Consider the following 24,172-nt stretch of genomic DNA (forward strand, 5'->3'; position numbering starts at 1 on the left):
GGTTACGACAGCCAATCGGAGGCCGGTAATTCCGTGACGCGCGCGCCGAGAGCCCGTAGTATTTATAGATCGTATTTAAAGAGCCCTTGGGAGTCTCCCCCGGCTCGGCTGGGCGGCGGCGGCGGCGGCGGCGGGGGCTACGGCCCGCAGTCACCCCGGCGCGCGTGAGGCGGCGGAGCGGGCGCTCCTGGTTCCGACCCTGTGGGGGTGTTGGGCGTGGGGGAGCGCCCGAGCACGGTCCAGGGTGGTTTTTACCCATTTCCCAGCTCGGTTTCTGGAGAAGGGGAGCAAGTGCTGCAGCTTCTGCAACTGTTTCGCTCAGAACAAAGCCGGGCGTTTGGAATCTCAAAACAGCTGGGGGTTGGGGACAGGAGGTTTGAACCGACCCCGCCCCAGCCTCACATTTGAGCCACAAACCGACGCCGCTTCCTGGTGCCGGGCTGTGCGTTGAAGCAGCCTTCCTGGGGGGAGGGGAGAACAATACCGCCCGAAAAGCCAGAAGGGGGACTGGGGGGCGGGGATACTTGGGCCGGGCGAAGCGTGTTCGTGGAAGGTAAAGTCCCAGGTAGTGGTGGTGGGCATCTCGTCCGTTTAGTCGATCGATCCGCAGACGTCCCGCCTGCGACCTGCACGCTGCAGCGCGGAAGCAGGAAACGCCCACCGTCGGGAGACGCACCCGGTCGCGCGGCCTGGCCGGCCGGCGTCCCACCCAAACCTCCCCTGGTGTCCCTGCGCGCCGTTCGCGGTCCGCGGCTCGGGCCCCGCGCGCCTCAGCGGCTCTTGGCGGGGTCGGACGCGGGCCGCGCGGGGCCTCCTGGCCTGGCACCGCCCCCCACCCCCAGCCCAGCCCCGGCCGCCGCACGCTGTCCAACGCGGCGAGCTCCGTAGGAGCCACAGCCCATTCCTGGTAATGAGCGCCCCGCGCACTGACGGAGTCCCCCAAAGCCGGGCCGGCGTGCTCGCTCTGCGGCCGTCCTCAGTTTAGGGCGCGCTCACAGCCCCAGGAGAGCAAGTGGGGCGAGGGGGGAAAGCCCGGCCGTGGGTAGAACTGCCCGACGTAACACCTTGTCTGGGCTCTCATGTCTCAGTATGGAGGGATGTGGTCACAAGAAGCTTGTTCGCCAGGGAACCATCTCCTGAGGCCTTGGTTTGCTCCTTGGAAATTTCTGGGGGACAGATGGGAAGCAGGAGAATATTGGGAATTACTACGCATCGCCTCTGGGGGGTGTTGAGCTGGACCCGAGTCTCATCTGCTCCCCTGCTCCCTCCCTCCGCGGTTCAGGGTCATTACAAGGTGACTTTACTAACCAGTTCTGCTAAGGTTCTGTGCCCTGCCCCACCCCTGGGCAAAGCTTAACGCGAAAAAGGTGGTGACAGTAGCTAATGGTCACTGACTGTTCTGTACGAGGCTGCGTGCTGCGTGCTTTGTGGGACTTAATCTCTCAATTCTCACAATGGCTGGATGAGGTAAGTACTTTCATCCCCACTTTACAGATAAGGAAACAGATTGTGAGAAGCAGTGTGTCCACCAGCTGAGAGGACCAGAACCCAGGCAGCCTGACGCCAGAGGCCACCCTGGAAGCCTCTCTGTGCACTGTCCTGTGGAGGCAGGAGCTGACTTTGGTCCGGGGACCCTCCAGGCTCGCCTCGTATCACATTAAGAAGACAGGGAGGGGCCTTCCTTCATCCCTGCTGTTGTGTCAACTACAATAAACCGAAACCCTGGTTAAACATGGTAACTGTCAGATGGTGTGTTTGGTCTCCTGACACGAAAGACCATTCTGGAAAACCCTAGTGACTAAAGCTAATTTTCTCATTGCCCCGTGTTTGCAACAGTATCTTAACAAAATTGTTTAATGATTAAACTTTATATAGCCCTTCATTCCTAGCTCAGGCCATTGGATGATATCAGATCCTGTTTTCCCCACTAAACACATGGGGAACCTAAAGAACTGACTGAGTCATCGTGTATGTTAGGAGCAAGTCCACGATAGCCTCATACAAGGTCAAAGGAGCCCGCCTTTGCTGTCCCCTTTGGTGTCCTCATCCCTGATCCCTGGCATGGAGGCAAGAGAGCCAAGGGAGGGGAGATTTGTCGCTTTGGAAGATTGTCTGTGGTTAGTGTCCCCCGTGGTTAATGTCCCCTGAGGAAAGGTTTAGAGGGAGGAGGCCGTACCTGCTTATATAACCTCAATTGTATATCAGAAATAAGTGATTGGAAAGCCCATTACTGCCCCATCCCAGCTGGAAGACCTTGGACAAGCTGTGAAGTGTAAGACCCAGTTTCCCCATCTGTAAAATGGAAGTTAACCTGCTATGCATCTGCTGACAGCCTTGCTCCTAACATCTTCCTCTGCTGCCTGGTCTTCCTCCCCTAGTTCTTTAAATGCTGGTGTTTCTCAAGTTCCCTTCTAGTCCTGGTCTCTCCTCTCAACACACGCTCTCCCTGGATGATTTCTCCCAGGCCATGAGCCCTGTTGCCATTTGAAGTCTTCTGTCTTGCCCAGGTCTCATTCCTGAGTGGCAGACCTATGTATCTGACTGCACAGAACATCCCCATTTGGATAGACTTAAATGTTCCAAGCTGAACTCATTCATCACCTCCCAGCCACCTATGATGAAAGGTCTGCCCTGCCGCTGTACAACCCCACCCAGCTGTTCTGGTCAAAGCCTGGCTAATTCCTCTTTCTCTTAACCAATACATCCACTTAATGGCCAGTTCCTACCCTGGGTCCGGCTCTTAACTGCCTTCTGACTCTCCTAAAACCTTTTCCCCGGTGCAGCCCTGTTCCCTCCTGCAGTCCCCCTTGGTGGTTCCTGTTGCCTTCAGAATGAGCACGACACAGTCAGAAAGCCCCTCAAGACAGGCCCAGGCCTAGGTCTCCACCCTGCTCCCCTGGCTTGCACTCCATCCTTCAGTCATTCTTAAATTCTTTCGGTACCTTTAAGGATGCCAAATTGTTTTGCTGTTATTTCTGAGTTTGGGCATAGGCTATCCCTAGAATGCTGCCATAGCATATCCTCTCATCCCCAAACCCCGTCTTCTCATGGCTCCCACTACTCCGTTCTCACTGTATGTCACTTCCTTCCGAAAGCTCTTTGCTCTCCACCCAGTTCCACTGTGGGCGCTCCTCCAGCTTGCTCAAAGAGGGTGCGCCATCACTGCGCCTGTACACTGTCTACCAAGTGACTTTAAACGTTGCTGAATTTCTGTCGTTACTCGTGTGGAATGGGGATCTATCAGAATCATCTGGGGTGCTTTGTTGTCCTGCACCCCAAAACCCCATCTGCCCTCACTACTCCCAATTTGCCATGGCTGTGTCCCGAGCTGAAAATCATGACATAAGGAGCCCCTAGTACTGACGATGCCGGGCTGTTCCTTCGGCGTGTTAGGAAGGGAGAAGAGAACTACTGTGCTAGGCTGCAGTTCCGCAAGGAAAGGGATGCTATTTGTCCTGCCCACACCTGGACAGTGCGAGGCGTGGAGTAAGACACTCAGGAAGTACTTGATTGACTGGAGCTGTGAGGATTAGATAAAAGATGGGTACTGAGTTCCCGGGACATAGTAGGCATTTGGTAAGTTTAGATAACCTTTCTTTCCACTTGCTAAAATGGAGCTTAGGAGTTAATCATTGATACTTTGCATCTCATCCTGGCCACCCTTTATCCCCCAAGTGAGTGAAAGTCAAAGAGATTTACAGTAGGTCCCAAGAGCCCTGCCACACACTAGAGCTGGTTTTTTGTTTTGGGATATTTTTTAAGCATCTTATGAAACCTGGACCTGCTTTTTGGCCCACACTGCTGTTAGTAAGCAAATTGCCTCACATTTATTGTTTCTCTGTTGATCTGTGTTTTTGTTGGTTTTTAAGGAGAACTCTGTTCTCCCCAAATTCTTTTAAGGGGAAACCATATTCAGAAAAGGAACTTTATTCAGACTGTCTTTGAAGACGTAGGATGGAAGCTCAGGAGTCAAGACTGGAGATAGAAAGGTGGAGGCTGGATGCTAGTAAGAGCTGTGGCTGAGTCTGAGGCTGGGTAGGGCGCTCCCTGGCCGATGGAAGGCTGCAAGGCATTGGCGGCCTGGGGTAGTTACCCCCAAAAGAAAAGAGAGTTTTGGAGTCAGGTCTGGATTTGAGTTTGGGTATGTCTATGTGGCCTTGGTCAATAGCACAAGCCCTCTGGGCCTTTCTCAATAAAACAGGATTCCATTTGTCCTACAATACACCCTATTGTTTGTCAGAATCAATGGCATATATTTGAAGAAATACTTCCTAAGATATAAATAAACTAAATACTAAATATAGATCAATTTATACTAAAATATAAGTCAATTTATACTAAATGCTAAATAAATATAGGGCATTATTAACACACAATAGGATTATAAATATAGGTTATTAGGATATGGATTGGAACTCAGAACACATTTATTGATGATCATGTTATTAGGTGATATAACACAAAGATGAGTGAAAGGGAAAAGGAGTTTGTATCTATTGATTATGCTAACTTCTCTCCCAAGTACTTTACAATCATTATCTCTCTTAAGGGCACAAAGATTCTGTCCTCAAGAGGCTCATATTCAGAAAGGTGACACTGGCACATATTAAAATTCATATAAAGCAATTAAGATAGTCAAATGGCATTTGACAGATGACGGAGCTGTTAATCTGCTAGTCTCTCAGAGATGAGGGAGACATGAATTATTGCCATTGATACTTGGGCCTTGAAGAATAAAGTAATATAGACCCATAAGGAAGGGAAGGGCATAGAAGTAGAGGGAACAGCAGTGGTTCTGTGAAGGTGTCAGTGAGGGGAAGGTGAGAGTCGTGTGGTATAGTAGACAGGGTGAGGGCAGCAAGGGGCTAAGGTGAACAGTGAAGCTGGGGCTGGTCCCGGGGACTTCCTATGCCATGGTAAGAAATAGGGATTTTATGTTTTATGAGTCAGACTCTCAGGACGTGCTTCTTTCTAGAAGGAAAGACTTGGTTAGATTCGGTCCATTTAGAAAGGTAACTGCATGGAAGCCACGCTGGGGACAGGGAGGCAAGTTGGGAAGTAATTGCAGTAGTTCAAGCAAATGATCATGAAAACCTAGGACAGTGGTATTCCAATTGCGGGTTACAGCTCGTAAGTGAATCTTGGGATTATTTTAATAGGTCACAGCCTGCATTTAGAAAAAATAGACTTGAGTGGAAAAGAAAGTATCAAAGAGTCTTATGAAATAGGGTCCATGTTTCATAAAACTTCTGTTTGATTTACTTGTTTGTGATGCATAAACTTTCTGGGAAATTTGAGTTTTGAATAAATTCACTTCTACAACAGATTTAAGTTCAAAATGAACAGAGTGGGTTTACTTAAGATGTAGCATGATTAAGTGAAATGTAGGTACTGTCATTGTGGGTACAAAACAGGGTTGAAGCCATGTAAGTATAACGTGGGGTTTATTACCTGGAAAGTGAAAGAAGTGAGAAAAAAATAATTATTAGATTTAAATCTTGAGTAAATTTCCTCTTGGCTGCATTTTGAAGATTGTATCTTAAGAATGACTTAAAATTTTTGAACTGCAGAATGCATATCATGTGTCACTTACCAGGAGTCATGGTCAAAGAAAGCTTAAACACAATGACTTAGAACAATGGGGCAGCAGCTGTGGGGTGAGAGAGGGGACTCTAGGTATCAGAGAAATGTCTGAGGTGAAATTGAGACTAATTGACCAATTGGAGGTGGAGTTAAAGGAGAAGGAAATTAAAGATGATTCACAGGTTCCTAATTTGGGTTGCCAGGGCACATGGGGACATAGTTTAGTTCAACCAATCTCTCTGAGATAGGAAGTACAGAAAGAGACAAATGAGGAAGGCACGGGGACCCGTGAGGCACTCCACCTAGGTGAAGAGGCTCAAACAGGGTGTGTTGATAAAATATGGTAAATGCAATTGTGAAAGTATGGACAAGATGCTAAAACAAGCCCAGAGGAAGCGCAGCTCAGTGTGAACAAGAGCTTTCTAGAGGAAACGTCTTTGAGCTGTGTTTTGAAAGAGAGTTGAAGCCAGCCAGAAGCAGATAGGTAGGAAGGAAACAATACAGCAAAGATCTGAGAGGTGGAGCAGCGGGATGTTTGTGCATGAGTAGTTGTGTACAGGCATATGTGTGAGTGGGTGTGTGAGCCAAGCGGAGAAGAAGTTGGCAAGCAGTAGATGAAGCTTTGTCATGCTAAGGAGCTCTTAGCTCTTTTATGAGATGGAGAGCCACTGAAGGGGCTTTTAAAATTAGTAGCAAAGTTACAACAAGGTGACTGTGTTTTAGAAAAGTCCCTGTGTCAGCTGAGTGGAGGAGGTCTTTGAGGGGAACTACATTGCAGATCAAGAGACTAGAAATGGAATATTAGATTAGTCCATGTGGGAGATGATGGCCTGCATAAGGGCAGTGAGGAAGGAAGGGAGAGAAAGAGCCCAAAATTGGCAAGGTGTGGTCATTTATTAGATACAGAGAAATCGATCAATCAGTGATCAGGAAAACAGAACCCATGCCTGTGAGTTTCACAGAAGAAACTTAACATGAGGAACTGCTTTAAAGGGTGTTAGTAAAATGGAAAGACAGATAGGAAACAGTTCAAAACCCTATGATTAGGAGGAGAAGCGCTGCTACCCCTAAGACTGGAGGGTCCAAAGGGACAGGTGGTATCACCACAGTCTGGGGGCTGTGACTGCATAGGGGGAGCTGGGCCACAAAAAAAATACAGTCACTGAAGCAAAGAGAGGAAAGAAGTGCCCTCCCTGGTCCTCTTGTCTCCACTGGGCCAGCCTGCTAGTTGCTGGTGGGCAAGGGAGCCTGGGAAGTGGAGCCTTTGCAGAAAAACAAAGCAGAGGAAAGTAAGAAAGTAGATCTGAGCATCAACAGGCGAATGAACAAGACCCGAGGATGAAGGAGAGGTCGAGTAACTCCTCCCTGCTGTCTTGCTTGGACTGAAGTTGGATGATGGTGTCAGAACCTGAGATTAGGAAACCAGGACACTGAAGGGGTGAGGAAGGAGAGACAGACCAAGACAAGAGTCATCTGACTTTTAAAAAGACCCTCGTGGTATTGTTATGTATTCGCAGGATTGGTTGGTGGAATTTGTTTTTTTGAAGAACAGTTTTAATAAATGTTCAAAAGTTTGGTAACTACAAGGGTCTTTTAACATACGGGGGAAATCTCAGTGCACAGCTTCCCCCCCGGACTTTAACCCTCCCCTACATCTTGTTTATACTGCTGGAGTTCACTATGAGAAAACCGGAGGAATTTATTGAACCCTTATTATGTGCCACCCACTGTATGTTTACAGAGTTTGCAAATGATAGACTCAGACTAGGACATACACTCTCATTTCAGCCTTACAGTGGTTTTATGAGGTGGGTATCACTCTTCCACTTTGACAGATGAGAAAATGGATATCTAGGGAGGTTTGGTGTCCCTCATCCCCTCTTGCACCTAAAGCCTCTCAGCCAGTAAGTGTCAGCTGAGGCTGGGACTCTGAATTGAGGGGGGGGAGGGGGGACTCAAGACCCTCATTTTATTATCAAAATATTTTAGAAGGTTTCAAAAGAAGTAATGAGTGTCATTTGATCACAGCCTTCTGCTGTTTTGCCATCTTTAATCCTAGCCTGATTTGTTTTAGAATCTAGCCTAATAACCAAGATTATTCTTTAAAACAATGAGGCCGTGGCAAGGCAGATAGCTTAGAAAGGCCCAAGAGCCAATAGATAGTTGGGTTTTTTCCTATTGGCAGAAGCCTAGTTTTACCAAGTACGTGTTAATACTACAGATTTAAATCTGTCAGTACATGTTAAGTATGTCCTCCGCAATTATTTGTAAAACTTGCTGTGACTTGCTGATACAGCTAGCTAGATGCCTATGTGAATGAGTTATTCTACTTCTGAAAATATCTGCTGCTGGTATAGTATGCTGGCTTCCCCATAAAATGGTTTTCCCCATAATAAATAATAGCTGGAATATCTCTTCTTATAATGAAATATTTAAGTATTAATCCAGCCATCCATAAACACCACAGGAGTTTCTGTCATTCAGCCAGAGTTCTATTTTCCTGGTGTTTTCACACTGTGGAGATACCCTTAGCTGATCTGTCTAGATATTTTGGAATCAAAAGGTAGAACCAGTTCTTACTTAAGTGATTGTTGTTGCAAACCTATGATCCTATTTAATTCTATGCTGTTACTGTCTGGGTGGTTAGGAGTTCCAGATGTAATTTGTCTATATTTTACTTTTATAGCCAAGCATGCTAAATTACATATTAAGACTATTTAGCCTTCTTATGGCTAAATAAAATCAGTTCACTTCCTTACTATTTTTATGTCCAGTTTTCAAGCTCTTTAATCAGTCTTTGTGCTATGCTCTGTTCCCCTTCTAGTTTCTCCACATTCTTTTGAAAATATGAAGCCTCAGACTCAACGTTAGTTTCTAATATGGGTCCTCCCATCCTACACACATTGGGAAAAATTACTTCATGGTTTTCGCATATCATATTTCAGAATACTGTAGGATCATCTCATCTTTTTAAATAGCAGTTCGACATCACTGACACATTCGTGGTGAGCTGACTTGAACACCTAGGTGGTCCTGTAGGACTTCCTTTCAACTATTTTAAGTTAAAGCATCATGGAAGTTGTTATGATGGCTCTAACTACCATTTTAGAAAAATATCCTTCAAAATAGATCATCATCATTATAGTCTACATTTTAAAGCTGTTTTTTCTTCTGAAAGTTCAAATTCCTTTGCAATAAATTGTGTAGCCTCAATTAATCGTATGGCTTCAAAGTAAAATTTTATTTTTATGTCCTGTGTGTAATTTTAGACCCCCAGGCAAAACTTTTCATGAAGGGCTTGCCTTTTAATCCAGTATTCTCAGTACTTTCCCCATTAGTACTTGGCAGGGTGGGGGGTGGGAGGGGGCTTTTTCTGGGGCTTTGATTTCTCATAGTCTTGGCATAAGACTTCTTATGACTAAATAAAAATCAGTAAATTTTCATAATATCAGTATATCTTAGAAAAGTCCCTATTCAAAAATATTATTTTTCACATGACTGAATTACTTATTTCCCTCTCTCCCACTTCTACTTAATCATGCCTAATATTGCTTTTAAATAGTGCTAGCAGAAGGAGAATATAAATTTATAGGTCCTGATCAATACCTTTTTATTCCAGGCAATGTTCAATTTGCATGCAATATTTAGTCTTCTCTTTGGAGTTCATTAGATTACAAATGGATAAGGAATGTCCATCTAACCTTACATGTAAATCCATTCCTTTTAGCTAGACTTGGAAGTCCTATTGGCCATGGTACTGATTGGCAGCATCGTGCTATCATCCATTTAATTTTGTCTATAGATGACTATAATCCATTTCATTTCTGTATCGGTCAGGGTTCATTTGCAGAGAGAATAAAATCTACTCAAGCTAGTTTAGGCAGGAAGGGATTTATTATGGGGTATTAAATGGCTTGAGAACCTTTGAAATGGATGAAGAAACAGACTTAAGGTTGAGCTTTCAGGACAAGTCACAGATCCACAGAACTGGAGCACCAAGTGGGCTACTGCCTCTTCTCAGGTCAGGAAGTGGCAGGCTCCAGAACTACACTACAACTGCCATGGCAGCTGGCAGAACTGGCGCCCCACTCTCCACCTTTGAGGCCCATGTAGCCAGTGACTAGACAGTGGAAGTGCTGTACTAATGCTGTCACAGCAAAGCGCACCTTCACACCTGTGCTTACCAGCAGAGGTAACAGAAGTGTGCTTTGCTTTTCCAGAAGTGCATCCCGTTGGCTGATCCTAACCAAATTCTGGAACCCAGCTGCAAGGAATCTGGGAGCCTCTGCAGAAAAGGCAAGCACATTAGGAGGGTGGAAAGTATAAAGCCATCACAGCCACAATCAAATGGTGACTTAAATGTATTGGGATGGAAACAAGTTATGCCCTCAAGCCTTTCATGACCAGTGAAAATATGTTTTTAAAAATAAAATAAATGATAAATTTATCATAAATTAATTTTGTTATTAATGAAGGGAGAAGTCCTTCTTTGTAACTCTTAATATAAATATACCTCTTAAAAGATTTTGGTGTAAGATTAAATATTACAATAGCCTACGACTCTGTGATGGCTGTTATTGGATCGGTTTGGTCCTCATGCAACAATTTATGAGCATCTGCTACATGCACTGCATTGAGGTAAGTCCAGTAGAGTTTGCACATGAATAGACATAACGTTGCCCCTTCCCTTAAGCAACTCGCATTATAAAGAGAAATAGAAATAAACATGAAAAGAAAGGTTTTCCAATTGAAAAAAACGTGGGCTCAAATCTCTCCTATATTATTTGTCAAACGTGTAACATTGCCATTAGGTTTGCATAAACTGCATAAACTAAGCAACATTCGAATGTGCGTGGTGTGCCTCAACAAATGGTAAAGCTGCGTCTCTATGGAGGGACTTGAGTCAAATGAATTCTTTTTTAAAACTGCCGTATAGAGAGAGGCAGACAGAGAGAGAGAGCAGGAGAAGAGAGAATGGTGAGAGAATGGCTAGAACTTAGTAGGCCTTTAACAAATGATAGCTATTAAATAGTTGTGGTAATAAAAGCTGTAGAGGAATTATGGGGGGAAACAGTACATGATTCATAAGGAAGTGCGCGGCAAAGGTAAGGATGTTTGATCATCTGCCTTGCAGGACCTAGTTTTAGCCTAAAGGTTTAAAATTCCCATCCAAACTGATTTTAAAAGCTTTTCCTCATCAAGTTTTCTACAACAATCACCCTCAATTTTTGTATGATGCCATAGTGTTTTTAGTATCTATTATGTAGTTAACAGCACACTCTGATCAAAACAGATGTTTAATCATTCTAAAATATTTCTGTCAGATTTCGAGGTATAATAGACTCTCATTGAATTTCAGACCTTTTAATTACAGTTCAATGAGTTTTAACAAAGGCACTAAGTCACATGATGACAACCACAATCCAAATGCAGGGCCTTTCCACACGGTTCTAGAAAGTTCTAGAGCGCCTTGCAGTGAATGCCCCTTCTCCAGCAGCTCCTGCGAAGCTCTCATCTGTATTCTGTCCCTCTAGTTTTGCTTTTCCAGAACATGATATAAATGGAATCATACAGTAGTAGTATTTTGTTTCTGGCTTCTCGAACTATGACTATTTTAAATGTATCTCCAATATAAAGTTTATATTTTTTAAATAAAATACAATTCAGCCTGCAATATTTAATAAGCTTTTAATTAATTTGTAAATGAGTAGAGTTATAGTTAGTGTGCCTTTAATTATCTTTGGACTTTTACTTGAGAACTAAGCTTTTGCCCCTTGAAAAACTTATTTAATAGATGGTCCACAAAATCTAGGATTTTGGGTGGTAGTTGCTGTACTAGAAGTGAAAAACTACTCTAAACAGAAGAATGAACTTGCATATTTTAGAGCAACTGTTGCATATATAAGGTAACCCATTGGAAAACAATTTCCTTTTAACCCTTTGAAAGACTCAAAATGCAAAATATCTAGTACCCTTTTTTGTGGTTGCAGTAATGTCTATGAAAAGCATGCCTTTCTCACTCGCGGGAGTTTCAGTTTTGCGTTGTGGATGTGCCTTACTGCAAACAGCTGTAGCTATTACCTCTTCGGTTCTGACAGCAAGTTCAAAGTCTATCAGATTTAATGTCTGAGCACTGGGTGAAGCATACCTTTATGTTTAAAAAAGCCTGTTAGATGTATTTCTTGTTCGAGAGATTTTAAATGTAGCTTTGGGGCATCTTAAAAAATGTGATTTCAACTTTAGTTGTGTACGTGTAAATGCTTAGAGGCAGGAGGAAAATATTTGAACTAGAACCATTCTTTCAGTAACTTTTTGCACACTGTTAATCCTTTAACTGAATATTCTCAGGGTCATCAATGACGATTTTTTAAAGCAGTTTATTGAGATATACTTTACGTTTCATAAAATTCACCCATTTCTAGTGTGCAATTCGATGGTGTTTAATATATTTACAGAGCTGTGCAACTATCTTATAATCTAATTTTAAAGCATTTTCATCACCTCCCAAAATATCCTTGGACCCATTAGCAGTCACCGCCCACCCCTCATGCCCACAGACTAGGCAACCACTAGTCTACTTTCTGAATGACAATGATTTTTAACTGGGTAGGATTTTTTTTAACCTATAGCAAAAAAGGGACCACATTTTCATTTACTCATGTTAAATTCTGTAATTTTAGATATTAACATATGACAATTCAGTATTACCTCTGTTAGAATGCCTAGATCTATTTTGGATTTTTCTAAAAATAGTTCTTTTTTAAAAATATAGATCTTTCCATTTCTTCCTTCTTTGCAAATTTTAGAGCTCTTCTTTGAATCCTTTGAACATGTAGCTAAAGGACAGTTGGCCTTCAGGAAAGCAAATATTAGCACGAGTGGTTCCAAAAACCCCTTCCTTTAGCAATTAGCAAGGAGTTTACATAACTAAAAATATTTCAATAACACATTTTCTCAACAAGTTACTTCATGAAAGTAAACAACAAAAATTCTAAAATATATGAACAGCAGCACTTTTGTTAAATGTGTTTTTTAAGGCTTTAGGTCTGTTTAGTGTTTAAAGGAAAACCTTCTGGTTGGGGTGGAGAGATATTGCCTAACTGCTACTTGGTATTCTTTTACTAGTGACCTCAGCTCTCCCCTGAATTTTTACTGCTGGTAAAGAAAACAGTGTTTCTAGTTTTCTCTGCAACAAAGATCTCATCAGCTGAAGATAAAAGTTTAATGATTAGAAATAGAGTGCCTTAGAGATATGCACTTCTCAGAACAGTAGCCTCAACAGGAAAAAGGAACCAGAAAACATATTCCATCTATGGTAATGTGGTCTAATTTGACATCTTAAAAGTTGACTTCAAATTTCAGAAGAAAAGGTTACTGTTAAGCTTACTGAGATATATTTATTAAATTTATTTTTATTAGCTTATATCTTAGTTATTTATTGCTGTGTAACAAATAACCTCCCAAAATTTAGTGCCTTAAAACAAGAACTACTTATTATTTCTCAGGCCAGGAGGTAGGGAATGGCTGGGCTAAGCTGTTCAGGCTGAGTCTTCTCAAGAAGTTCTCCCAGGTGTCTTCTCAGGTTGACACATATAAAGGCTTCCCCAGGGCTAAGGTGGCCCACTTACATGGCTGGCAAGTTGGTGGTGTCTACTGTCAGGAGACCTTAGTTTCTTTCCACATGTGCCTCTTCATAGGACTATTTGAATATCCAGACATGGCATATGACTTCTCCCAGAGTGAATAATCTAGGACAAGGCACAGTTGCAGAGTCACCTAGCCTCAGACACCATTCACACTGTCTGACTTGGTTGGTCACACAGTTGATTCACTGTGGGAGAAAGTCATGCAAGGGCATGAACACCAAGTTGGTGAGAATCCCTGGGGGGTTTCTCAGAGGATGGCTACCACAGCTTATATACTGTAAGTCGCGGTTCATTTCTAAACATTACCAACATGCAAAACCATTAATTTCCTTATATATATATATATATAGAAAGGCCTGATGAAAATACACACCTATTTTAGATGCCAAAGCAATCAATCATCTCTTCTTTGAGAATATGCTATATGCAAAGAACTGCACTGGAAACATAATCTTAAGAGATGTGTCACACGTGATAGAGTAGTCTCAGAATTCCATCAGAAGAATCTCTTTGTGACATCTTTCAGAATGATGTCCTCTGCTCAAGTTAGGCATGGAACTCAGCCCCAGTTCTTCAGAGTTATGCCTGCCCCTCCAAGTTCTTTGGGAAATTCTGGTTTTCTCCTGGTCCTGAAAGAAAGCAGAATGCCACCAGTTAGAAACAGGGACAATTTTGTCCCTTTGTATTAACAGCAGACATTCATGTATATGATGTCTCCTTTTCACAGAGAAATCTAAATTCTAGACATGCTTTGTTTTGAATATTGGGATGCATCCAGCATTGATACATTGACATTTTCCTATTTTTTGACATTTGCTCACAAGAGAAAAGATTCTGGAAGCATCTTTTAACAAAGGGGATGTTCACAGTAACTGGTTATCTGCTTTACAGCTTTCTTTTCTTCTAGAAAAATGTAGTGCCTTAAAACAAGAATCACTTATTATTTCTCATTTAATAAACCCTTTCTATCTGACAAAGTGTTCCTCTTCTTACCCTTGTCAATCATTCCAAATGGAAGCTGCTGCCATCTTTCCAATTCTAGCTCCCTGGCTGCAGGAGTTGGCCCACCGTGCCACCCAAGGGCCTCTGGCCACCATAATTAGTTCAGAGATTAACCTGCAACCCAAACCAGACTAGTCATGATGTTGAGAGATTTTCTAATTGGCTTCTTTTAAGAGGAAGAGAAAGGTCTTTACCTTCTCCGATCACAAAATGATTCTTGAGATGCTGGTGGCTAATTTCATTCTAAATAGAAAAGAATCAGTCTGAGAGAACAGAGATGAGACAGATCTAGTCATAAATCCCTGGTTTCCAGAGTCCCGGGGGCCAGCTCACCGTTCCAAAAGCTTGGTTAAGATGAGTCAAACTAGGTTTCTATCATTTATATCCACAAGCCCCAACTAGCCCTCTTGAGACGAACCAGGGAAGGGAGGGATTATTCCACTTCCACCATTATATATGAATTGTGCTAATCAGAACTGATTTGGCTGCACATGAATGAAACTCTGTTTGAGCTAGCCTTAACAAAGAGGGAGTTTATTGGATCATCTTTCCAAATGTAGGAAGGGCATGGATGAGCTGGCCTGAGGAATATCTGGAATCAAGTATCTAAATGCCATCAAAGCTCTCTGCTATTTTTCTCTCTGGATGTCAGCTGTATTCTACCTGAACTGTGGGCTTGCTGTTTTCACCGAGTGGGGATAAGACCCTTGCTGACAGATTCTAGGCTCACATCTTCACAGTATCTGAGGAGGAAGTTCTTTCTCCCCCATTTTGAATTAACAGACGGTCCAGGAAAGGATTCTGATTGGCTTGGCTTGGGTCACATGCTCATTCGTGCACCAAACTGGGGCCAATAATGTAGGTACTGGAATGGCCCAAATTGCTTTTCATGCCCTGTCCTTGACCCTGTGGCCAAGGATGTGAACTCACATAAGAACAGGCAGCTCCTATCTAAAAGCAATGTCTACCGTAAAGTAAAAGGAATTGTTCTTCAAAAGGGAGAGAAACTGGCTCTGACAGGGTGACTGGGGAGGTCCTTACTATAAGGATGGTTGTAGATGCCCAATTTTTGTGTCTGCCAGAATTATATGCTGTTCATGTGTTTTATAACAAATAGGTGACACTTTGAAAAGATATTAAACCTATATTATGTGTTTATTTCATTTTAATATTAAATGCCTTTCTCCTGAAGTAATATCCAATTTGTAAGATATGTCAGAAATCATCTGTTTTGACCACTACTAATACAAAATATTTTATGTTGTCCTGACCAGCTGTTGAATATCTTCATTTTGTCCGTGGCATGAAGAATGGGTGAAATGCACTTCTCTTGGAAACAAAAAATTGGGACATAACACCCACAGAGCTAAAGTGTAAGTTGACTAGACTCAGAGCTATTAATTGATCTGCTATCTTCATATTATGTTGGAAAAATCATTGCCTCTCTGGTGTCCTTTTCTTGGTAAAAAATGAGATTAGCAATAATAATACTAATAATGTTTTAAATATTCCATAGGGAGTGGGGAGGGCTCTAATGTCTTATAAACACAATCCACAAGGAGCAGTTTTCATCATTTTCTTTGTACTGTTATGAAAATGACATCTATTCCATTAGGGTATAAAACTAGCCTGAAATGCTAAATGGTAATTTAAGTTCAAGTGGTAAAAGATTTAGCATTTATTGAACACTAACTTGTTCCAGATCCCTTATCAGGTACAAAATGTGATCTGTGTTTCCCGGGAGTTTTGAATTCTCCAGCAAGAATTCTTTCTGCTGTTCAGGGACTTTTATCAGGGAAGTGTTCTCCCCTGAGGTAAACTGCAGTTTTAAATGTGTACGTGGTATTTACAATTGTGAACCTTTGATAGGACGTAGATTGACCGTATCTGTCATAAGTGTTTAGGAGATTGTGACATTAAGCACAAAAGCATAAGGAGGTAAAAATCAGTATGAAAGTAAAAATTAAAGACAGCCGTTCATGCAACATTAGGTTTGCCTTGCTGGACTGTTCATGAATCATCACCACCCTCCTCATCATGATAACTACGCTCGGTGGGTGGCTAAGAAAAGCCACTTCATCCCTGAAATTCCAGGACTTTGTACACCTGAGACAAGCTTCTTAGGAAGCTGGGTCTGAGAAAAGACGGGGACCTGTTGGCTGAGATTTGCCCAAGCGTGCTCCTCCAATGGGGTACAGTGGGGAAGAATAGGGACAGATGTAAACTTCAATCCTGTTCTACATACTGGTGGTTTGAACTTTGACCTGTGTTATTTAACCTTCATAGACCTCAGAGTCCACAACTAAATTTATATACATATAAATATATAAAAGTAAATATAGATTAAACATATATACTTGTGTAACAACTATAACCAGCTCATCTGCAGACTTCTGTGGGGGTTACGTAAGATGATAATGTCAAGTAAAGTGCCGGGCAGGTAGTAAGCGTTTCACAGAGACCAGTTGAATTGTATTTATATTATTGTGTCATGAGACAGCTTCACCTCCCTGAAGGATGATATGGTTGAAAGAACAAACTGTAGGACTGCGAAGGCAGTGAGGTTGGGGAAAGAAATGAGTGGTTGACAGAGATCTCCTGGAATAAACGGCTGGCAGCCCCGCAGGCTCCGTCTTCCTTCTGGTGGGCGGGGCCAGGGGTGTTCACACTCTCCTCACTTCGCTTACCTTGCTCATTCTATGCCGTCTGGGAGTCTTCTGAGCGTGTCTAAGGTCCTTTGACCCGCAACCTAGAAAGCCAGCTCCTAACTGCCTGGAGCCTGCACTCACTCTACAGTTTCCATCCAGCTTTGGTCCTGTCCACCCAGCTGTGAGAAGGCACAGGGGAGACACATTAGGAGGGTGCTTAGCGTAATGTTGATGTAATCCTTTAGTTGCTACAGGTTTTTATTTTAACATTAAACATTACAATCAATAGGATGTGGAAGTAGGGCTATAAAAGTAATGATGGTTAATAGGCAGAATGATACCTTTCCTAGTGGTCACAGTTTGAAGGTTGCAAAAGAGAGAACTGTCATTGAGGGAGAGTTTGTGGGGGTGCAGCTCGTTTAATCCAGCAGCCCCTCGGCACAGCCATTGCTCTCCAGACACTGGTCTTCAGCTTTGAGAGGCGGCATGGCACCATGGGAGCAAGGAGTCTCATATGATTACACTGGCAAGAGATTGCTTTGTTAAACAAAGCGACAAATTCTTCATCTAAATGAGAAATGTAGTGAACACATGGGACAGAATCTCCGGTCCATTTGCTCAGGGCAAGCTGTCCCTTTGAACAGCCAAATGCAGAAGGTCATTCAGGGAGGAAAAGAAATAACAAACAAGGAGGCAGCCAGTCTCAGGGGATATCTGACCGAGGCCCAGGGGAGGCTGAGGAACCACCCTGTCCCTCACAGACAGCTTTCCCAGCTCAGGTGCCACATTACTGCTTGGACTCTCCTGTTCAAAGTTCCACCTGTTTTTGTAAATAGAGTCTTTCTTCAGTCATTGTATTTATACAGTTGTTTACATTTTTCTTAATTATAATTACATCTTTTCATGCCTTCCTCAAATAATACTCTAAACATCCTGACTGGAGTTAGTTTGTGACTTTCCCTAAACAACCTTTTATTCACCATTGCCAGGACTCTCTTGGGTTACTCTTATCTTCACTAATATCGTCCATCCTTTAGACTATTGCTACATATTAATCACTGTCTATTATTTTTTGAACCATTTTAAAGAAGGTGGCATACATACATCACGCCTCTTTATCCCTTTACACTTCATTGTGTATTTCCTAAGAACAAGGATATTCTTTATGTAATCATTGTATAGTTATTAAATTGAGGAAGTACAATATTGCTAGCATACTTTATGGCCCAGTTTGAATTTTGTCAGTGTATTCAATAGTGAGCTTTATAGCATTTTCTTCCTTCAGTATCGGGTTCAATCTAAGATCGCACATTGCCATTTCTCTTTATTCTCTATTAATCTGAAACAGGTCCTCAGCCTGCCTTTGTCTTTCATCATGTTGGCATTTTTGTTTTGCACATGTTTATTTTATGGAGTATTCCTCTACTTGGGCTTCTTAGGTTTCCTCTTGGCTGAAGTCAGGTTGTATCATTCCATAAGTGCTACCCATCCTTCTCCAGGTATTCCATCTGTGATGGATGCTTGATGTCCATCTCCTCCTCACTGGCAATTTAATTTTGGTCAAGGAGTGGTCTGCTTTCTCCTCTGTATAGTTACTAATTTTCTCCCTGTGGCTAATGTATAATCTATGGGTCTCATGTACTTTTTATACCAGTTTTTGCACCAAATGTCAGCACCCTTCCATTGCTACAGTGGCCTCAGAGATTGTAACATCCCCAGATTACCTTTTGTGCCTTGTGAGATCTTACTCAGGTTTCTCATGGGGTGCCCTTGGACATGAGGTAATTTGGGCTTGAAAGTCAGAGTTTCATCTGAAATGGATTGACCACTTACCATCTGTGTGTATTTAGGGGGGTTGCTTAACCTCTTCAAACCTCATCTTTAAAATGTAGTGTAATTTTGAGGTTTAGGTGAAATTAAGTGAGATTATATATGTGAAAGCTCAGTATGATATCTTGCCTGGGGTTCAAGTTGTTCATCACATATGAAGCCTTCCTCTGCTCAGACTTCTGGTGACCTGTACCGCACTAATGAGTCTCTCCAAGGAGTCCCTGAAACTGGTCCACCTCACTTCAGGGTAGAGTGTCTCATCCTGGAAGGACAGTAAATAGCAGTATTGTAAGGTAGATTCCAAAACTACCTCAACAGGCTAGTCCAGGATTTCTGAACTGGGAACTGTAGACCCGTACACCCAGGAAACCTGGGGTATACCCCGTGAAAGCTGGGAGGTGTGACGGCATGAAAGGAAAGCTTTGCTCTTTCTGCTTTGGGTGATCTGTGTCCTGGTTGACACAGCAAATATTCTTGCCCTTTCTAGTTCTGCTCCATCAGAGTCCTGTCCTTAGTTCTTGATGAAGTATTTATACAGGGTCACCATTTAATTCCTAATATATTAGAATGTAATGTTTCATCATAACTCCTAGTTCACAGGACGGATGCACCTACCAGCTGCACATCTTTTAATGACAAGCATTCAGTAAGAAATCATGGGATACGTTAGGAATTTTGCAAAGTATTTATGGTAGCATCAGGCAGCTGCTAGGATCATTTTGTTAAAACTAGATGCTTGGTTCTGATTACAAAAATAACACAGTTTCAAATTAGGAAACAAGCAAAGTAATTATAGAGTATTTCAGGACAGTAGTCCTGAACAGTATTTCTCAAAAATGTGATCTTCAGAATCTCCTGGTTACTTGTTAGCTATGCCACTTCAAGACCCTCCAAAGTACTAAGTCAGAATCCTTGGGGATGGGACCCAGAATCAACATTTAATGAACTTTATATGTGACTCTCTGGTCAAACTAAAGTCACCTAAGTAAGCTCCTATCATATATTTAACCATGTTTCTCGCCCTTCAACTACTAAACTTTTTTTTTCATCCACATAGAGAAAGGCAGGTAAGATTCTGAAAGTGTTCTATAAAATGATTTTCAAGTTTCTATAAAACAGTTTGCAAATTTCTAGTGAATTAGTGCTTGGCCAGATAAAAAACTTTCTACAATGGGAGTAAGTATAGCATGTAAGATGTTGATCAACTAGGGAATTAGGTGCCAATTTACATAAATTTGCAAACAAACCCCACCCTCCATTATATGGAGAAGCGGTGGTCTTAAAAGCCTAGTGGGGTGCCCAGTAAGATTGCTCGCATCAGCTCTTTTGTTTCGGTTTTCAGGCCCATTTACAAGGTGCGTGCGCTCTTTATGTTGGGAAGCTGGGGCTGAGCCCTGATCCACCCTAGCTTGAGGCGTCAGCGTTTTAGCACCGCAGCCCCAGTGTTTGTTTTGGGCCCTGTGGTTTTGACAGAGGTATGGCAGTCGGGGTGGAGATTCTGCCAGGGCACCGTGGGCGGGCTTAGAGCTGCAGAGACAGCTTGGTTTCCACGGATTTAGAAAACCCTGTACAAGCGGGATGTTTTGAGCATCAGGACTCACTGACCACAGAAATGACAGACTAAGTCTGAAATTTTTTTCCAAGCAGAGTTACATAAAGGAAAGGACTGAGAAAATGGGCTCTGAGGTCACATAGATCTGACTTCACATCTGATCCCACCAATTCAAAGGATGTGGCCTTAGGTCTCAGGTTTCTCACATGCAAAATAAGCACAATTCCTAGCAGGGGAATGAGGATTAAATGTCGTGATGTATATAGAGTGCAAAGCACAGAGTTGTCTTAATAAATGGTAATCATCCTTTCACTTAAACTTTGAACACCTCCTCAAATCGACACCTGAAATAGAGGACAGCTGGAAGGACCAAACCCCGACGGTGGCTTTTCTTTCAGAGGGGGAGGGGAGTCAGGCTGAAGGTGCCGTCTCTTGCCTACAATTGGTGGCCATACCCAGGCCCAGGCATTATACCAGCTAAGTGATGATCCCAGACATTACCAAAGGACACCTAATGGCCGAAGAGTTGAGGGAGGAGAAATCCGAGGGTCTAGAGCAAATCCCCCAGCGGTTGTGCCAAACAGAAAATTTTGCTTTCTACTTTACAACATATACACATTTATTTTTATACAAAAACAGTGGTGGTTTTCCTTCCCCAAATCTTCACGTTAAATTGATACTCTAGGAAGCTGTGCTGTGTTTATCCTAAAGCCTCAAATGCCTCTGGGTGAGTGTACACACAGCACTTTGAGAAGCAGCCATCTAATCTGAAGAATGAAGCCCATATTCTCTTAAGGCCTCTGGTATCCTCTCTACCCCTTGTGCCTTCCAAATGCCTCCCTACTTCTCAAACATAAGAGGTCCCTCAGTGCCTTTTGCCTTTATTTGTGGCTCTACCCTCCTGAGATAAAGGGTCTTTTCTCTCCTCTTCCCTACTCCCCGCCACACCAATCCACCTCCCAGATCCAGCTGAAATGTCTCCTCTGGGAAGCCTTCCTCAGGCCCTCCAGGCAGGTAACGGGCTCCATTCAGTGCACTTTGGTACATATTACAGCGACTCTTCTGCTCACTGAGGAGGTGGACTTAACCTTTAATTCATCTTTGTGTCCCCAAGCGCAGGGAATACTTAGTAAGCACTCAATAAATAGCTATGGACTTAACTGATGAACAAAAGGAAGACACTAGGAAAGGTGCGATTATAAAAAGAACTTTCTTTTCCTTATACCCTGGATTGTCCTTTGGGCAAAGAGGATAGAATGAGACCAACGTTTTAAAGGGAGACATTCTGAATGATGTTGACCATATGCATTAATGTGAACCCAGAAAACCTGACTGATACAACCCTGGTACAAAAAGGGCTTTGCAGTAGTTATATGACTTTATTACATGTCCTTCTCACATTATATATTTTTAGGAAAAGACACTTTTTAAGTTAAACATTTTTAAGTTTACAGATGGATCCACTGTTTGAAAAGTGAGATAAGAGATTTGCCGAAACTGGTTCATTTTTGTTTTCATATCTTTAGTTTCTCAGAGCAGACTAAATTCAATCCTCCTGTGATTTTTCTGTTCTCCCCTTTGAATTGACAAGTAATGATGTGAAAAAGCACACACACACACACACACACACACCACACACACACACACACACACACACCACACACACACACACACACACACACACACACGGAGACAGCTGTTGAGAGATGAAAGAAGTAAAGCCATTATAAGAATCTACTGCTCTGAGAATCTTGGCTATATTTGGCTTTAAATAGACAATAAGCACTGAAAATTGTTGGATATAGCAGTTTGGTTCACTTAACTGCAGATAATAGAAATAACAACAACCAAGAGAAAAACAGCAAAAAAAAAATGTACTTTTAGACTAGTTTGTTCATAAAATGTGTTACTACCCTAAAGGTCTACATTACCTACTACCTACCTGTACTTTAGTGATCCTATATATAGTGCTAGAGTATATGAACATCTTAAAGAAATATATAATCAGAATTACAAATATATTTTACATTTTCATTCCTATCCTTTTCCATACTTTAATTGCCTTTAAGGGCTATTTGAGAATCCAGTTCAAGAATTATTTATTGAGCTCCCATTATGTGTCAGGTCTGTGCAAACTTAAGAATTTTTGGTCCCTATTTTCTAAAATTGACAATCTAATCAGAGAAAGATATAAAGATACATATATAGTACAGCTCACTTATTAGGCCCAAGAACCTAGGGCCATCCCTAATTCACCTAATTAGTACACACTTCAGCTTTATAACAAAATTGTAAGCATGTATCCTTCTTGACAAATCTCAAATTCACTTGAAAATGTGTATCTACATAAGCACTCATGTACTGATGTCTCTGTAGAACACCAAGGGTAGGAATTTGAATGTTAAGAGTGGTGTTTTTCATTTGGAAATAAACAACATAAATTATTACTCATAGTATAAGCCTGGCTTTAAAAGAGGTGTTTCTTTATTTTAGGCAAACACTGTAATAATTCTTTCCCACCAAAATGGAAAGAATATCTCTAATTAAAAAATAAATAAACAGGAAAAAATTTAAAACCATGAATATTTTCCTTAAAATGTCCCCCATTCAACCTTACTGAATTATTAATGTTTTCAAAGGTAGGAACTGTCAGCCTTTTCAGGGATGTTTTCTGAGGTTACTTGTTACTGAATAAACAAAGTTTTATTAGGATTGCTTCCTACTAAATATGGATCATTTCTAGGTGTTTCAGGTGTTGCCAGATTTTAATTATGGCTTTTCTTTTGTCTTAGCATAAAATAAACCTCCATAAACAAAAGTCACAGAGACCTCTGTGGCTGAAAACTGATCAAAGAGAATTCACACCAGAAAGAAAGGTGTGAATCTTCAAGGTGAATATTATCAAATTCCTCACCCCTATAACCCAGATATATAAGCCCTCTATAAGTATTGAGAGACGGTAATAATCTACTTTGAAACTCAAGAGGAAAATAAGTACTGTGAAATGGCTTAAGAGGTTATCACACACAGGAACTTGTCTGGTTAGAGATTTTTGCTTCCAAGAGCCTCTGAATATAAATACTCCAGGAAGAAAATCAAAATACTCTTAAGAGATCTGATTCCCTGGAGGAAAGTAGGGTTGGTGTTTAGCAAAGACATTTATAATTTTGCACCTTGACAAAAAGATCTGCAAAAAGATTATTTACTCATTGTATTTTGGGCTTGACTTACAGAACAACTGTAATGCCTATTGTTATTGTGGCTGGCCACTTTGAGTTCCCGTGAGGCATTGATATTCACATTTCTGGTTGTAGAAAGGAAAATGGAAACTTTAATGATACTAATAGGGTATAGAACAATTCAAAGCTATATTTAAAATTATCTGCTACTCATTAAGTGGAATCGGGACAATAGAAGCTAGACTTTCAATAAATGAAATCTCCATTAAGTTATTGCAGATTTTGAGTATAATCATGGTGTTTTTGTCCCCCCACAGTGCATTGAACTTACTCCTATAAGATTTCCCATACTCTATTCTTCATTCTTGTCATACATGATCTTTTTGAGGGCACAAACATTATGTTATTCACCAATGTATTTCCAGTGTCCAGTACACTACCCAGTACATGTTAAATCTGAGAAAAAAAGTTGTTAAAGGAATAAACAGACTTCATTAATACATAATCTAATGACCAATGGATAAACAGTGTTATGTAATATATATGATGGGCCACCATGTTAGGAAAGTTCTCTTTCCTCTAGAAGCCTGGATTTGTATTACCAATCTATAAAATTCATATAGCTAATGGTATTGTTGATACAATTTAAGCTATATAGAATATGTGTTTTGATGATGCAAAGCATTACAAAGGAGGAAAAGATAATGCATTTAATCTTTTCATATGAGTCCA

The 24,172-nt window shown here is 41.8% G+C and overlaps 1 long non-coding RNA gene across 1 annotated transcript; it reads left to right on the forward strand.

Moving 5' to 3' along the window:
• Positions 1–452: 452 nt before the first annotated feature.
• LOC118972752 (uncharacterized) lies at positions 453–1,735 on the forward strand. The gene is made up of 2 exons (XR_005061832.2): positions 453–907; positions 1,495–1,735. It is a non-coding gene; the product is annotated as an uncharacterized lncRNA (long non-coding RNA).
• Positions 1,736–24,172: the final 22,437 nt, after the last annotated feature.

The sequence above is a fragment of the Manis javanica genome, chromosome 15, assembly GCF_040802235.1.
Source record: "Manis javanica isolate MJ-LG chromosome 15, MJ_LKY, whole genome shotgun sequence".
Classification (NCBI taxonomy): domain Eukaryota; kingdom Metazoa; phylum Chordata; class Mammalia; order Pholidota; family Manidae; genus Manis; species Manis javanica.